This window comes from Anas platyrhynchos, chromosome 14 (assembly GCF_047663525.1).
Source record: "Anas platyrhynchos isolate ZD024472 breed Pekin duck chromosome 14, IASCAAS_PekinDuck_T2T, whole genome shotgun sequence".
Classification (NCBI taxonomy): Eukaryota; Metazoa; Chordata; class Aves; order Anseriformes; family Anatidae; genus Anas; species Anas platyrhynchos.
Window position 1 is genome coordinate 16,859,182 of NC_092600.1, and position 17,602 is coordinate 16,876,783.

At 35.6% G+C, this 17,602-nt stretch overlaps 1 protein-coding gene across 4 annotated transcripts in view; it reads right to left on the reverse strand.

The window, feature by feature from the left end:
- TENM2 (teneurin transmembrane protein 2) overlaps positions 1-17,602 on the reverse strand; it is a 1,606,114-nt gene that overhangs the window by 707,665 nt on the left and 880,847 nt on the right. For all 4 annotated transcript variants that reach the window (XM_072044660.1, XM_072044658.1, XM_072044657.1 and 1 more), the window contains exon 11: positions 1,950-2,000. The gene's annotated coding sequence lies outside the window, so the exon portion shown is untranslated. The remainder of the gene's footprint in view (positions 1-1,949; positions 2,001-17,602) is intronic.

Below are 17,602 nucleotides of genomic sequence, written 5' to 3' on the forward strand. Positions count from 1 at the left end.
TTAAAGCCATGTTTCAGAGCTCTTAAATGAATATTAACATCATTTTCACCTTTGCCAACCCAAACCAATCAACAGATACAAATCTACACTAAAAAAAAAACAAGCAAACAAAAACAAAGAAAAAAAATACACCAAGTGCCATCTACACAAACAGTACCATACAAGCAGAATAATATGCTATCAGGAGAGCTTAAGTGGGCTGTGTATGAAACGTTGCTCTCTACTGATTAACACACAAAGCGAAAAACAGTCTTCTGTTTCCATCACAGAAGAAAGCCCATGGGAAAGACTATTAATTTCCAGTGCCAGTGCAGAAAGGGGGCATAAGATTGTAGTGGACACCTATGCCCTTAGAAAAATAACTTGGCATTTTTCCTAAAATGTGTATCTGTTATTTTCTGCAGCAGAAAACTATTTGATTTTTCTTTATAAAAACAATAAATATCATATTTTATCATGCCCTTAGTTCTGGTTACGAGAAATTATATAATGCTCATAGGGTGGGAAATTCTAAAAATGCTTTGGGAGGCTTGAATCATTTTCATATTTATTATGAAAAAATGTGTTTAGTTGAAAAACAAATAGTTTTTTTAAAGCAATGATCTCCACATTTTTTTTCCTTGAAAGATCGTATTTCACAAAGACAGATCAAATGATATCAGGGAAAGCTGGACTGTCTTCATATGAATGCAAGAATTATAAATATTCTTGTAGGAGCTTGCACAATCCAGTTACAAGACAATTTTATATTAAATGCCCAATTAGGTCACTCCTGCTCAAGGAAGAGATCATTTGCTTATACATGTAAGTATACTGAATGAAATAAATATGGCAACAAATACTCAAAAAGAGGAGCATCAAGATGAAAATATGGAACTCATTATCTTGGAAAACTAATATCTTCTCACCAACTCTCACCATCAGACTTGCATGCAGCTAGAGCAGTAATGACAGTGCAAAAAAGAAATCTTTTCATGAACAGATGTGGGTGCTGTCCTACTACTGACTTAACCACAAGAAACTTTTTGGCTAGTTGCTTCTTTAACTCATAAAATACCTCCAGTGCTCAGCATGTCTTATGCTATTAAAACACCCGACTTCAAAACAAATAGCACATTATCCGATCTCACAGTATGTTGGTCTGCTTTCAGAAATCAACCATTTAAAAAGCCCCCAAGAACTCAAGCCACTCTTGCAATTCTATACCCCTGGCAGGCAAAACAATGAACAAACAAAGCTGCAGTTCTAAACTGCAGAGTGTAAGGTTCATGTTAAACACCAGGGAATTCATGTTATCTAAGATAAGGCATTTGGAAGCCAGGCACTTAGCCACCTACAGAAGGTGACTCTTCTCACTTTATGGTGGGTTTTACAACTCTAGTGACTCTATTCATTGAAATATGAGTCCAGAAGACTAGTTCTGACTTGACACCTGTATTTTAGATGGCAAAGTTTGATGAAATTAGCTTCAACCTAATCAAATCATAAAAAGCTTAGTTAAATACAATAGATTGCTTACAGTGTCTAAGATTTTCCGTCATTCTTACTTCTTAACAAACACAGCAGACTAATCTGTCAGGAATATTGAGGTGGAGTTTTATGATAGAAGATACTGGGAAAGTTAGCCATCATTCTGGTTAACTCTTCCTCTGCTCTATCCAATATTTAGAAATTCCATTTTATTTATTCATTAAAGAAAATTGATTCAACAGAAACATCAATGTACAAATGAGCTCAAAACGTGAGAATGAAACATTCCTCCCTTACTTCTCACTGATATCCTTTCCATAAAAAAACAAACAAACAAACAAACAAAAAAAAACCCTCACATATCAATTAAACTCACCTGTTAATTAAAAGCTTGTCTGGAAAAAAAAAATTGCTAGTTGGAAGCAAAAGAAAGTATAAGAAGTATCTGAATGTTAAAGCTTTGAATTTTAATTACTTACTCCCAGGTTCGTTTGTGATCCCTCAGGTGTTGGCTGGGCAACAGCAAAGAACTGGAAAAAATAAACAAAATTATTTTGTAATTCCTGCTGTGGGGAACAAAATGCATTGAGAAGGCTTCCAATTTTCTCTTCTTATTTTGTTTAGAATTATTCTTTATTAACGCATTTATAAGAAAGTATCTACACAAAGAAAAAAGATTCTGGAAGATTACAGGCAACTACAGTGAATAATTGTTCTACAAATTTGATATATTTTTTTTAATAATATAAGAGTTCCTATTGTGTTTCTCTCACAATGGAGAATATCACTATAATTATAAAAGGGAGAATAATGTATAACAATTGGCATAAGGTCTAAAGTTTTTATCAGATCACCAATCACATGTATATATTAAATTTGATGTACTGTTTATTGTATACGCACTTAAATAAAGAAGACATTAAATCTAACAAAAATCCTGGAACTCGGAATTCGATCCTTTCTCTCTAGCTACTATATAATAGCTGGATTTTTGACCACCTTCCTTCTTTTCTAGATTTCCTTCTTTTTTTAGATGCATGGTATTTTTTATTAACAGAGGATACTTCACCTTAAGAAAGGGAGTCTGGAAATGAAATATAGAGACAGTAAATAGTTTTGCTGGCTCTCTGAAAGACAATCAACCTCACCTCCTCAAACCCCTTGATATTTTAACAACCTGAAATTTTGAAACTGTCCTTTTCTTAAAGATAAACATCTGGGATTCTGATTTAGACCGGTCATTTTTACGATATGAAAATTCATTTGTGACATTTCACAGATGATCTAAGTGGTTTCTTAAGGCTTCTGATGAGTCTGTGTGTGTGAAAAACTGGGCCATCCAAATCAGAAGAGTTGTATATTCAGTGCTCTAAGAACTGGAATTAATACTTTCTTTTTTTTCGTGACATACACATAGCATATGTACACCTGTTTTAAGCAGCCCAACTGTCAATAAAGTACTTTGCAAATTAACTTGCATGCAAGCAGATGACAATATGCAACTGAAGTAACTGTGTTCATACAATGCAACCTTCTTCCTCACCTGATTTCAGAATGAGTCTCAAATTGCACTTAACTCTTCAAAAGAAATATAAATGACAAACAGTTCATTTACTATGGATATAAACCACATTCACATATACAGAGTGCAATACTATGCAGAAACTGAACATGTAAGAATGTGGTTGTTCATTTCTGATACAGGTTATAAAACAGTTAAAGAAGCAAATGCTTCTTTAAACTGCATTTAAGGACCTAGTAATGTGAAATTAGATCCCACTTGTATTAAGCTCACGGTTAAGGTCTTCTCATCAGATGACCAAGACTTTATGAACTGTAACAGCACCAGTCATTTCTGGCTATTACACTCATCTTAGGGCTACTGTTTGAGCAATATACATTCAGTTATGTATTCAAATAGAGGCTTCTTCTTATCGCATTCCACTAATAACTCTGAATTTTCTGAAAGTCAGTATTTTTAGGAAATAAAATATTGAAGTACATTAGGAGTGGGTGAAGAATAAGCCAAAATAAATTTTGTCAGAGTTAAAAAAATAAGCACAAAACAAACAAACAAGGCAAGCAGGCTTGTATCATCCATTTTGTTTCCAAGCTGAACATCGTTCAAATGTAGACAATATCTTGTTTACTGCAGTCATTGATGTTGGAATTCAGCGACCTGGGAGACAGGCCTTATAAGCAGAATCTTGTTTATAATGGAGAATGCATTGCACCAGGAGTAGCCATGATGCATTCAAATACCCAGGCTACAATTACTAAGACATCTTATGAATCTGTAATTCATAAGGGGATGCTTTATGAAAATTCAAGACATCAGCAGGTCCTATGTAGGTTACTTGTAAATATGACTTTAAAAATTAATACATATTCTTTCTAGAAGATTGAGAATCTCTGAAAAAAGGATGGTGACATACGGCTTAACTTCAACATTAATTGCCAAGGAGAATCTTCTCTGAAAAAGGTTGGTGGCATACAGCTTAACTGCAACATTAATTGCTGAGGAAATATTTGTAGGTAACAAAGTGTAATTTCAAATGTTTTTATTTAAAATTATATTCAAATGACAATTAAATTTCCTATTGTTATTTATAAAATGTCTTCCTTTTCCAGCATGGAATGGGCCCACTTCAAAGTGATGTAAATAACTTCTACAATATTTTACACCCATGTAAAGCATCTTTTCCAGTGACAACAGAATGGACTACAGGCACAACAGTATTACAACTAATTACAACTTAATCTAAGATAACAAAGGGGGAAGGATAAAATGGATTATCCAAAAGGGTGGATAACATCCATCATATATGGGATTCCCATCTATTTCATTCATGAGAAATTATATTCAAAAACATGACATGAAAACATATCAGAGGAAAAAGTTTCCAAAATTACTGAATGCAGACAAGCTGAGGTCCCTGAGCATGCCCCAGAACAAAATGTGCATTGTGAAGCTCATCCTAAATTTGACTTTTGAAGCTATAACAGCATCTGTCAAGCCACATCAGGAATGTCTACATTTCACTTTGCCTAATCTGCCAACTGTATAATCTTTCCTTCTAAAAACATCAACTGCTGATTGTGGGTATACTGGTCTGAGAAAAAGAAAAATGTTCCTGACATTAACAGTCACTGAAGAAGTCACAGAGAGTCACAAGTGGTTTTTTTATTACCAATTATAATAGCCACTGGACTCTTTTATTTCCTTTTATTTTACTGATCCTCTAGAAATGAGAGTGGAGGATAGAAATTCTATTAATTTTTTTTCCAATCACTAATTTTTGTCTATATCTAAAGTTCGAGGAAATTTTATGCATCCTTTTATGTTTATGACTGAACAACTAAATTAGGAGGAACAAACAGTGGGAAAATACATTGCAAGTTTTCTAAATGTTTTGCATTCTGCAGAGTCTTTAATAAAAACACCAGCTGGAAATAATGGTAAGTTCCTAGGAGAAATGGTAAATGCTAAAGAAAAGATCATTCTCAGTTTAATATTCATGACTTTTTTCTTCTTTCACCCTAGTTACCTTTTTTTCCCCCCTTTTTCTGTATATAAATTCTGGAATTATTCTCCTCTTCATATATATATATATATTCTTAAAATTTGAATGTGCTTAAACAACAGAACAAAACCTTAACATTCCATTTCCAGCAACCATTTGTCAGTACACTAGCTCAGTTCCAAATTGCTCTGAAAGTGTTATTTAAAAAGCAATAAGAAGTTCTTATTCATGCGGTCATGCTTTTTTGTTATTCTTACTTGTTGGCATCCAACACGAATTCCAATATTTTCTGCATATTACTGTTAATTTGTGCTTCATGGGGAGTGGCCATTCCTTTCCTTTATGGCAGCAATCAATGAGTACTTCTTAACAGTTATGAGACAGAATCCCATTTTAAAATGGCAAATCATATTAAGTTTCTATATGATCCTTGATCCTTTGCCAGCACGTCTGATCCATTTCCAGAGTACAAGAGTCAGGCTATGTGCCTTAGTTAATAAGTAAACAGTTCCTGTAAAACTTCTTTTTTCTCCTACCATCTTAACCTTCCATGTTGTTTGAAGAAATCCAAGTTATATTTCAAACAGGATCTCTTCTCTTCTTGTTCCCTTTCTTTTCTTTTTCTTTAAGAGGAGATTAGTAGTGTCTTAGGTCTGAAACTTCATAAATGAAGCAAATCCCCTTTTGCTAGTGAAGCTTTTGGCAAGGCATTTTTCTGTGTTTTGTACAGTATGTTACCATCATGATCAGCACAGATTTTGTAAGTCCCACCAGCATGGTCTCTTAACAAGTGAGAAATTTCACTTTCCAAATTTTCTTAAAATGAGAAAAGGATAATATGTGTGAGTTAGAATGGAAATCATTCTCTCACTGTTGAGCACTTTTCTGGGTCTAGTCTTGGCAAATATGAAGAAATATACCTGCCGTTACAATTAGTAATATAGGCATGCATCAACTGAGACAGGAACTATAGCTCCCAAGGCTATTTCAAGTTTCTACTAAACTTCTGAAGTGCTCAAATTAGCAAATTTTAGCCATTGCCGCTTCAGTCTGCATTTTACATGACTGCAGCAAGCAGTTACTGATTGATTCTCTGATCAATTAGAACCCGATTTTGGACTTACTGCTATATTTAACAGTACAACTATTTTAGACATGAATTTCTGCTTTACTTTCTACATGATCTTTTTTTTTTTTCTAAATTTCTGTCTGGTGCTGAAGAGGGGAGTACAGAGCAAGACTCTTCCTTGGGACAGATCTACCTGCACTGAGCTTAGTGGTGGTGCAGCACAGGAGAACACAGCTAATATGCGATAGTTTCAGCCACTCATATTTCACATCTAGAAGAGTGTGGGATGGGATCAAAAAGCTGCATTCTCCAGCCCTGTGCAAGACAACTCTTAACCACATATTGCTGCTTTTTCAATCCTGCCGATGCAGGGGAAAAAACAAAATCAGACTGTAAGCCCACGCTGTAAGCTTGTTTGCAAAATATTTCATTCAGATGAATGCTTCTAAGATTAGAGGTTGGGTCATGATTTTTCCTACTGGCATCACAGCCTTTGAGCAATTTGTAAATGTCCAATTTATATCAAAATATTATGGTGATGACTTTTGCTTATTTTTATTTTTGTAAATGAGTATGAAATACTTCGTCAGTATAAAATAAAGCGCAGATCAATAGATCAGAGAAGGATCTGAGCAGAGCAACAATCATGCTATAAATTTCAGAGCTAAGCAATTTCCAGACAAATAAAATAAAGCTGCAATGGGCAAGCAGTTTCAGACTCTAAGCATCAGACCACTGCTGTGTGACTGTGTTATAATCCCAAGGTCACTTAGGCGGAAAGCAGGTGGACAGCACTTGGCAAGGCAGTACTGCAGCTATGCCTTTACATACAGGCACTCCCCAGGAGGACAGAGTGTAGCGCTTCAGGGCGACTTCCCCTGCCCCGTGCCCCTTCACAGGCTGGGGAGTTCAGGTCAGGAACTCTTACTCCACAACAAAATGCAGAGGGTCTGGTTTTGTTTCTAGCTTTGTCTTTCAAGTAGAGAAAGAGGAAAATAGATGCAGCTTTCAAATCTTGCAATTTGTTAGAGCCTGAGGTTTCACATCATTCCGAGGGAACACAACAAAGGTCTAAGAACTGACCGGTTTGCCTTCAGATACAGATACTGAAACAAGCTGGGTCTTAAGAACCTGTGAGCAAATGTGGCTCTCAACCTTTCAATCTGAGTACTGCGCAACAGGATGAAAGCAAACTTTTTTAAGGCAGGAAAGCCAGATATTTTAACAATACTGGTTTGCTATTTTCACTCCAAATCTGCTTCTTTTTCATGGTAACATTCATAATAGAATTCTGTATCTGATCTACAAGTTGAGATTGACATACAAAGCCCTGTTCACCTCAGATATGTTTGCAGTTTCTGCATTATCTCATTTGCCTAGAGGCTGACCAGTCTAGCCTCCTGTTCTGCTGTTCAGACCACTCATGCAGGTGATGTCAAATCAAATAGCCCATTTCAGTGGGATCCCAATGTTCTATTACTGTGTCACTCTCTGGAATCTGAAATATTATTCAGCATTTTATGAACAGAATAAAATATATTCATTTAAGATTCTATTAACCAACTGAAAAATGAATATGAGTAACAAAACTGTATATTTGGGGATTTTTAAGAAATGTTTAAGAAGAGGGTTCAATGGAGATTCAATGCTCAAGAGTTTTCCTCCTAACATTTCTGTCCAGACATTTGAAAACGGTCAATATCTCACTTAATGAGAATATTTGAAAGTCTGTCCATTTCTTTCAGTATGTAAAAGGAGAAGAAAGTTTTTGAAAAAACTATGCTATCTCCAACCTCAACATTCCAGTGTCTTTGGTTAACAATAATTAGGTGCAAAACTTCAGATCTGATAACTGAACACTTCTCATAAGCCTTAAATTCATAAATAGAGTAACACCTCCTCCTTGATGTATTTAGTATATTCTACGTGAAACACTACTATAATTTTGCCTGATCTGTAATGTCTTTCATGATGCACACACAAGTGTTTTAAGCCCCTGCTCCTGTACAGGGTAACCGGAGTTTTTTGACATTTAAAATATCTAGCGGCATGACAAGAATTTCTATTTGCATATACATAACTTGTGCCAAGGAAACTGGAAGAGTGACAAACCATCAACAACAAGCTGCAGCATTGCCTGTGGCTTTCACATCAAGCCTGACTTCATACAAAAAACATTACATCGTAGAGAAAAAGTAGCTTGACCGCCAAAGCCCATATTTATACACACTTCTCTTCTGAAAAAGGAAACATATCATTTAAAAATTATTGTGGAAGAGAAAACTGCTTTATGTATTTATTTATTTATTCGAAACCTTTTTGTATTGGTAATCCATTCAGGGAAAAAAGTTTCCTTTTTGATACGCTACTTGACGTAAACATCTATGTGAGGATTTTTCTTCCCCTCCATCTCTGACTATCAGCAGTTTTATCTCCCAAGGCTAAACTGGGCTGTATGATGTTTGTGAAAGGTTTGGTATAGCTTACTACTGCATCCCACTGGTGCATCTTCCTTCCCTCAACTGAAGAAGCAGCTGTACTGTGCAACTAAACCTATAGCTAGTGAGGCTTAATGTCACAGAGAAGTAAAACATGATCTTGTTTTCATGTGACCGATAGTGCATATATTCCTTAGAATCTCAGCTGAGTCCAAAGGGACATTTCATGCAGCTGAAACAAGCAACTCATGCAAACCATCTGCAGCTTAACCACATGACAGACCCAGTGGTGATTTCATAGTTGCCAGTAAAACAAACTCAGATTCTTCCCAGAGAGACAAATGCTACTGCAAAACAAAGCAGAATATTTCACAGCTTAGCATATGAGTCTTATGATAGCTGACCAAGAGAAAAGGAGAATAAAATAACAAAGAAACTAAGACTAAAACAAACAGGCAAACAAACAAAATACCTAAAGCTAGAAACTGATGCACAAAGTAAAAGCACCTCAGCTGCATAACGTGCTGCTTTGTCTCCAGCTAGTAGAGTTTTGTATTGCAGGAGACAGGGCAGTAAGTGTACAAATACCAAATACAATATTACATACTTTCAACTAAGAAATCTGTGCAATCCAATATAATCACAGAATGTGGAAATTCCTTTGCTGAATATTTTTTAATTTTACTTTTTTTTAATTGTCTATTGGGCAATCCCCTGGTATCCCAGGGAATAATGAACATGCAAGGGTCAACACAGTGGCTGCACCATGGACACTGCTCAACTCAGAGCTTTGTGTCACACCCTTCACCCAAATCTCACATTGTAAATGAAGAATAGAGATATATTTAGGAGACAAAAGAGTGGTACTCCCTATCTCTTCCTGAAGTGTACGTTTTGAAAGGATGGATGTTAACTAGTGAGAAAGGAGAGCTATATCAATGCACTTTGGTGGGTCACAGCACGTCTCTGCAGCTTTTTCAACAAATGTCTTTTACATATTTATCAATCAATCATCTCTAAGTGGAATAAACAAAATTTTATGGTTACTAGTAACACAGTCACATTTCAACTGATTTCTGCAATTACATAAGCAGCTAATAGCTCTACACTGAATTTCAATACACAAAAAAAATGGTCAGACTACATAGAAGACTGAATCATTTAGGCTCTTTTTTTCTACATCAATACTTCTCACAGGGATAAACAAAATGCAATTTAAGACGAATACTTTGTTTACAATGCTGAACTGCTGGCCATTTTGTCACATCACCTGTGTGTTGGACACAACCTGATACTATGCACCACAAGATTACTTAGTCTAAAAGAAAGAAAACGTGCCCAAATAGCGTTGCCACTTCAGAGCCTCATGTCTTCTACAAACTTGTTGTTAACCCCTCTGCTAGAAATAACTACCTAGAAGAGGTTTTAAGATGTATTTTCTCTGTCTGTAACTTCTTCTCAGGTTCCAAACATACTTCTTCTTTCCTGCCATGTAACACATTGACATCTGAAATTTGTATGAAGCTACAGATTCCAAGAAAGCCAAAAGTGTTTTCATGCCACACCGTGAACTAGCAAACAATGACTAATTGCCATACTTCTATCAAATCTTTTAAAATTTCCAATATTTATGTTAGACCTTCAAAAATGACACCAGATAACATGCTTTAGTCATATCTGCCTATAATGCATACACTTGCTTGCTAAAATGACTACAGAGACTGTTTTCATATTCTGTAGTTTGGGCTACATAATTTAGAAAAAAAAAAAAAAGAAAAAAGCACACATCTATGAAGCACTGGACTGACAGTTCCTAACCTGAATACCCACCTAATGTTACTTAGAAAAAAAAAAATTACTTTACTGGGGTTTCTGAGTTTACAATGAGGAGAAAATTTTTCATTAAAGCATGCAGTGCTAAATGACGCTGTGCTGTGGTGGCTTACACCTTTGACGTATGGGCTGTCATCAAAGCCAGCAGCCATTTACTAACTTAAACCAAAGATACACAATCATGTAATTACACCAAAAACACACAGGATAATCTGCAATACTGAATTGCTTTGTTCTGGACTCTGCAAGCTCCTGAAGGTAACAACACACTTAATGACAGAGATTATTACATTACAGCATCTATGTTCATGAAATCTTTGGGCTTTACATATCTTAATGCAATGAATTTTCAGGACAACAAAGGAAATTTCCTTTGACTAGCAAAACTCAGTCAAAACACTAAGAAAATAAGAAAAATCGGTAAAAGGAAAGTGGGGAACATTCCCACTACCTAGTCTTATATCCAATAGAAAAACATACATTAAAAATTTGGGCCCCTGTAAAGCAATAAAAAGGGTGAAAGAGCCTTAGTTCAGAGATGACTTGACTTAGACTTCCCTGATTTGCTGCCTCAGGAATTATCTTCCTCTCCTGTTCCTGAGTATACCGAGAGCCAATGACATAAGATGCCTATCTTGGGAACATCAGTTGAATTCCTAAAATTAGACTCTATGACCAACTGTAAAACTCCTGTCATGCTCATTTCTTTAGTTTTCACAGTAACTTCAGGAAGAGAGCTTAAGACAACATGGCACTTGTGCACAAGCAGCATCAGCCATGATGAGTACCTTTTAATAGCAAATGCCATGTCCAAATGCCTTTGTCAAGCTCATTCTTTAGCAAAGCAGTAAAACACACTTCCTCCCTTCCTTCTTGGAAATCTCTGTGTTCTCAGTTGCTATTTCAAATTAACCTAGATATGGAGATTAAACAACCATTTGGGAAAAAGTGATAATCAGAGGGAAATAACATTGTCTAGTGTTTCTCAGCCAGAGTGGCTTTACTGTGGATTAAGTCTACAGCACAGAAATGGAGATGACTCTTAGAAATAAGAAATGAAACCATCTATTTTCTGTGACCTCCTACAATAAACAAGGCTTGAGCACAGCAGCTGTGAGAATCCCCTGCATATGCTGGCTGATGGCGATCCAGAGCTGACTTATTTCAGGCTGTATCCCTTGCGAATGACTGAAAAGCTGGCTTGTTCATTTTATGTCCTTATTCCAGTTGCCAAGATTTATCTCCCCAGTCTCACAATCCTTTGTGCACACAGCTCTGTGTAGGAAGTCCCAAATAAAATTCCCTTCATCAACACAAAGCCTAGTTAAGTGCTAGGAGTCTACTTATGCAGCCATCCCACATTTTCCATAGTTGCGAGCTCAGCTGACATAGCTCAAGTGAAGGAAAAACAAAACAAGTGAAGGAAGAACAAAATATCATCTGGTGTCCTAGAAGATGCCACAGCCTCTGGGAAACAAAGATGGCAAGCAACAGCGATCGCGAATGTCAGGAAGTTGCATGAACCTGTCGTAGCAGGCAGCAGCCGCAGTGGAGGATCAGGGGCCCAGGGCGCACAAGGCTCCGCAGCCGCCTGCCTTCCCGCGAGGGCTGAGGGATGCTCCCTGCTCAGGAAGGTACCCACTTCACTTTGACTGCTTTGGGGAGGCCTGCGGTGCCCTACTCATGCTTGGATTGATGCCACTGGTGATATAAATCTAGGCATTCTTAAAAAATTAAAACTCTTATGCGACAAGCCGCGTCTCTTTCCATGGCCACCTTGATTCCTGTGTTACTTACAAGAAATGCTCATAATAATACCTTAAGTCAATTTATGAAGCATTTTAGCTTTTATTTTTTAAAACTGTGTTTTTCAAAAGAGCACATGAATAATCAAAGCAGAAATAATGAGTCAAATCAGCAAACGCAGTAATTTCTATGTGTAAAATAGTTTCAAATCAGAAATTGAAGTTATATTTATACTAATGACAACCTTAACATCCTAACAGGCTCCAATTTTTGCATAAAAATGATACATTTTAAATATCCAAAAGCTTGATGGGAATTTTATACTCTGTTTATGTTAAACCAAAAAAGTGAACTTAAAGTAATCATGTAAATTGAATGATAATAAGAGTTCTTTTATATTTTTAGACTACTTCAAATGAATAATTTAAAAGGCATCAAGCAAAATATTTTATTAACATAAAGTTAATGGTATATTTTTATAGTATCTGATTTTCAAAAATTTGTACCAAGACATTATCATAATCAGCTCATGTCAGTAGTATGCTATTTCATACAGAGTAGTATGCTCTTATTTTTGAGTAGTGTTAATGTACTCCTTGGCACAGACATTATGTCTAAACCTTATTCCTGAGTTATCACTACTGTCTTTATTAAAATACTTGTAATTTGTTAATTTTTACATAAATCTAAAATAAAGAGGACCTTGCTCTGTGAGTTGAAATTTCTGTTCGGATGTATTCCAATAACAAAATAAAGGGCAATGGAAAGGAAAATGGAAGGGCAAGGGAAATTCCATCACTCACAGACAGAGAAAGAAAATAAAAAGGATCAGCCAGCCTATGTGTCATGAAGTAGAAAGGGGAAGTCTCCCCCTGATACTATCATATTAGCTGAGGCAGGGGAAATTTAGGCTTGACATCAGGAGGGGGTTCTTCACAGAGAGGGTGGTTGCACACTGGAACAGGCTCCCCAGGGAAGTGGTCACTGCACTGAGCCTGACTGAATTTAAGAAGAGATTGGACTGTGCACTTAGTCACATGGTCTGAACTTGGGTAGACCTGTGCGGTGTCAAGAGTTGGACTTGATGATCCTTAAGGGTCCCTTCCAACTCAGGATATTCTATGATTCTATGATATTGTGAAACCAAGACAGTTACAGAATATTAGAGGTTTCCTTTCCATTTCTTGTCTAGAAAATATAATAAATAAATAAATAACTTTATGCCGACTGGAGGAACAGGGACAATGATCCCACTGGCTACCAGCTGAGTTCTAATTCAAAGACTGATTTTTTATTTATTATTTTTTTTCAAAATAGAGATATGCTCTTGTTACCAGTGGTGAAGATTACTTGAAACGTGATTTTGTCCCATTGCTCACACTAGATGAGAGGCTTTCTGTAGCATGATAACAACTGCATGAGGTTTCCAAATTCAGCAGTGCAGACCATGCAAAAGCACGTATTTCCCTGGCTTGCCATTTTCAGCTTCTATTAGGAGATGCAGGTTAAGACTATATTGCAAGTATGGGTTTGTAAAACCTTGCAAAAGCTATAGTAAAACTGCATTAAAATCTGTGAAGTCTACACCACATTTCATTATTTTAAACTTTTCTTATTTCATACAACTCTTTTTTATTTTTTTTTTTTTGAGAAATAAGAATGCTTTTTTTTCCCATTATTTCTTCTTCCACTTTCCCCAATAAAGGACACCTATAAAACTCTTGTTCTACCCAGACAACTCTCATACAATCAGTGTAAAACTGACATTTATTTCTCTGTGATTGCACTGTCTAATGCCCACTCATTTATTATATATTCCAAAATAATTCTCGATCATTAACACCAATGACAAATATATCTCCACAGAGCACTGCCGTTGGCTTTGCAGTAAATAAATAGAGAGAGCTGAAGTCAGTCATGTAAAATAACGAAAAGACTAAGCAATTGCAGACTTCGGGCAGTGGAAACAAACTTGGCATGTTTAATTACCCTTATCAAAGGACTTGATACTTTGATAATATACTGTGTAAAAATGCTGTAACATTTGAGAATAGTTTGAATTAAAAATTCCAATTGATAGTTTGTGAAAATAAAATATAAAAAGGCTATGAGGGTGAATATGTAGCCTCATGAGCCTTCTTCAGTACTTCAGTGTCTTAATAATCACCCAGTAAACATTTGAAGCCCCCAAAAATGTTCAAATGATTAATTTAAAAAAGAAACAAAGGAGGAAGATTTTTGAATGTGGAGTCCTATGACAGACTTCAAAGATCCCTTGAAAACAGAACACTTTGTGATGGAAATATTTTTCCTCAGGGGTTTTCTATCGCCATTTGAAATTTTATATGCTTTCCCCATAATGTTTTGCCCATTATATTACCATCTTCTCTACAGCAGCAAGAAAATCATTAAAAGATGAGAAGATGAAGAAAATCAACAAAATTGCTTGGCCTCACAAGTTATGAATTGAGGGAATACATGATATTTTTTCAAATTGAAAAATTAACAGTCTGTAAGGAAGGTTTCATAAAATTTAAGGTAATAAACTGTTCTTATAATGTTATTTTTTCTCAAATTATGAATGAAAATAAAGAATTTTTATTTATTAAACACGCCTAGATGTACATTGGAGTTCCAAACCTCTGGGCACTGAAATTTATCCTGTGCAAAGATTTATCTCAAAGCCTAATAACTACTTGAAACACCCCACCACTTATATTTTGAAATCTCAGAGGACTCTGCTTTGTGGAAATTGCAGTTGCTTAAATATACATCTTGTGTTTGTGTATATGCGCATCTTTGTCTTGAAAACCTATCTACAAGAATGTAATACATAAACACACAAAAAATGCATGCATCATTTAGTTCTATCATTCCCTATTAAAGAGATCAAAAACAAACAAAAAACCCACACACAAATAAAAACAAAAAACAGAACCCACAGCCACTTTGTCCTAATGTTATTTTGATAGTAAGCAAAACAGTTAACAGACTTTATCATTCTTTAAATACTTGAGCTAATAGAATCTATTCCAATTCCTATTATGTTTACCAGTAAATTTCCAATAACATCTAAATGAAAGGAAAATTAAATACAATGAAATTTATATCATTTCTGAGGCTGAGAACTTTCCTATTACAGGCATGTCAATCTTTTTTTTGTTCTTTTCCTAATCCAGTGACATCTTACATTAACATCAATTAATCATTGGAAGAAACTACCAAGTGAATTTGTACATTCTCATTTCCTAACATCTTTAAACCCAGACTGAATGGATTTCTGAAATACACCATTCATAAAAATAAGTAATTTTGCTTATGGAGGAGTAATTAGATGAAGACTCGTCTCTGTGCCCAGATCTAGAAATCAAATTACACGACCTTTCTGACATAAACTCACATATCTAATTCCATCAAAATCACTTGCAAAATCCTGGAGAAAAGCATAGTGCAGAGAGCCTCATTTATCATACCCTCTGCATTGTGGTGGCATCTATGTTAACTCGTGAAACACAGAACAAGGGATATGCTGCGAGAGAACTGTGATGGCTGGGAAAGTGCTGCTGAAGTGCTGCTGAAGCAGAATAAGGCTTATTAACTTGCTGGAAATGCTGGTAACACTGCTCTGGAACAAGGTGGAAGTCTTTAAGATCTTCTGAAGATGACTGAAAAATTCAAAATGATAAATTCAAAATTTCAATTGAAAATTTCAAAATTTTACTAGGAAAAAGAAAGAAAAAAAAAAAAAGAGAAAAGATCAAATTACAACACCATCCCTTTCAACAGTATAGTTTATCTTAGCATTGTCCCCTTGACTGGGAAGGGATAGCAACAAGGATTAGTGTGTCCTCTCCAGAAATCTTAGGGAACTGACTGAATTAAACTGTAAATGTTCCTGGAAATCTTTTAAGATTGGATAAAGTTTCACCACCCTTGATAGTTAATAAATGCTTGATAAACTAAGAAGACTATTACTTAAACATGACTGTGACCAACACACTAATCACACTAATGACAGCAAGGAATGCAATGCAAATGCTGCCTTTTTTTTTTTTTTTTTTTTTTTTTTAAATACCAAAACAAGAAGTACACTGGTACACTGGAAGTGATGATGAAAGAAATTCAGTCTGGTTTGGCCAAAGTGATTAGACAAAATATTGTTTTGGACTGCAGAAATGAACAGCCTTTGTAAATCATGTGGAAGGGTTTACTGGAGATAGAAAGCTCACTACCAAGCCTCCAGAGGAGATGCACATACAGGTGGACAGACATGGTTGGGTGGCCTTAGTTCTTTACTGTTTAATACAAGTAGGCAGGAAGCGAGATCCACAATTTTCAGTGGCCTCCATGCTGTGGTTATTTTCTGCTGAATAGCACAGAAATAAAAGCTTTCATATGTATTTTTGGAAGTTGAATTCTTACAGTGGTAAAATAACTGTAATCAAGAACAAGCTGAATATGGAGTGTAGGAGGATAAGAAAGGTTTTCAGGGCTAGAGGGTCCTGCAGAAGATAGAAAAGTCTGAAGTAAAGGTAATATTATAATGGAGCTTTACAAGAAACTTCTAGATTTAAAAAACTTCTCTTTCGGAGTCCATGTGAGAGCATTTCTTCTAAGATTTTTGCATGGATATTTTTGAGGGCATTCTCAGCTGTTAGTGGATTTATACAACCTCCTATGATTATCTCATTTGAATTAGAAAGCCATAAGCAGCCAGGATAATTCTTCATTGCACCTGCACCTACACAGAGGAATAATTCCTTATCACTTAATGCCAAGATGGAAAAATGTTGGTGGCCCAGATCAAGAATATGTCATGTACTTGAGGAAGTGATTAAAACTATAAAAAATAACCAGCAGACAGGCAGTCAGACAGCTAGGATATATCTGAATGCTAAAATTCACATCTGTTTCCTACTCTCATCCAAATATGATGATCAGATTCTGGATATTGGCTCAATCCCATAATAAAAATGAATTAAAAAGTAAAAATGTTGACAGAAATTGGGAGTGCACAAGCTTACTATCCTTTGGTTTTGTATGTTTCCTTTACTCCATTATACTGTAAACAACTCCACAAAATTCTTTGTGCTGTCAATACTACCTCCCTTTTGCTGGAAGTAGATACATAAATAATCTTTTATGCACCATGTATTTAAAGCACTGTGGATGCACCATCTATGCTAGGGAGACCTGACATGACTGCACTCAAGCTACCCACAACAGATTTTCTTCTTTGTGTGTACATTGTTCTAGTATGACTCAAATTCCTGCCTCCACATTGTTTATTTAAACAATGGATTATTATTATTTTTTAACAGATGGAAATATAATACTTCAGTCACTTAATAAGAATTAGGGAATAAAAGCAGTGTGCGTACAATACAAAACAGGAACAAAGTACTTTGATATTTCCCCACTTTTATTTTCATTCATCCTCCCAGTATGGGAAAACACAACCGTATGTAAACTCAGACACTCTAAAGCTTAATGGGGAAATTGATATAAAATACATATGCACT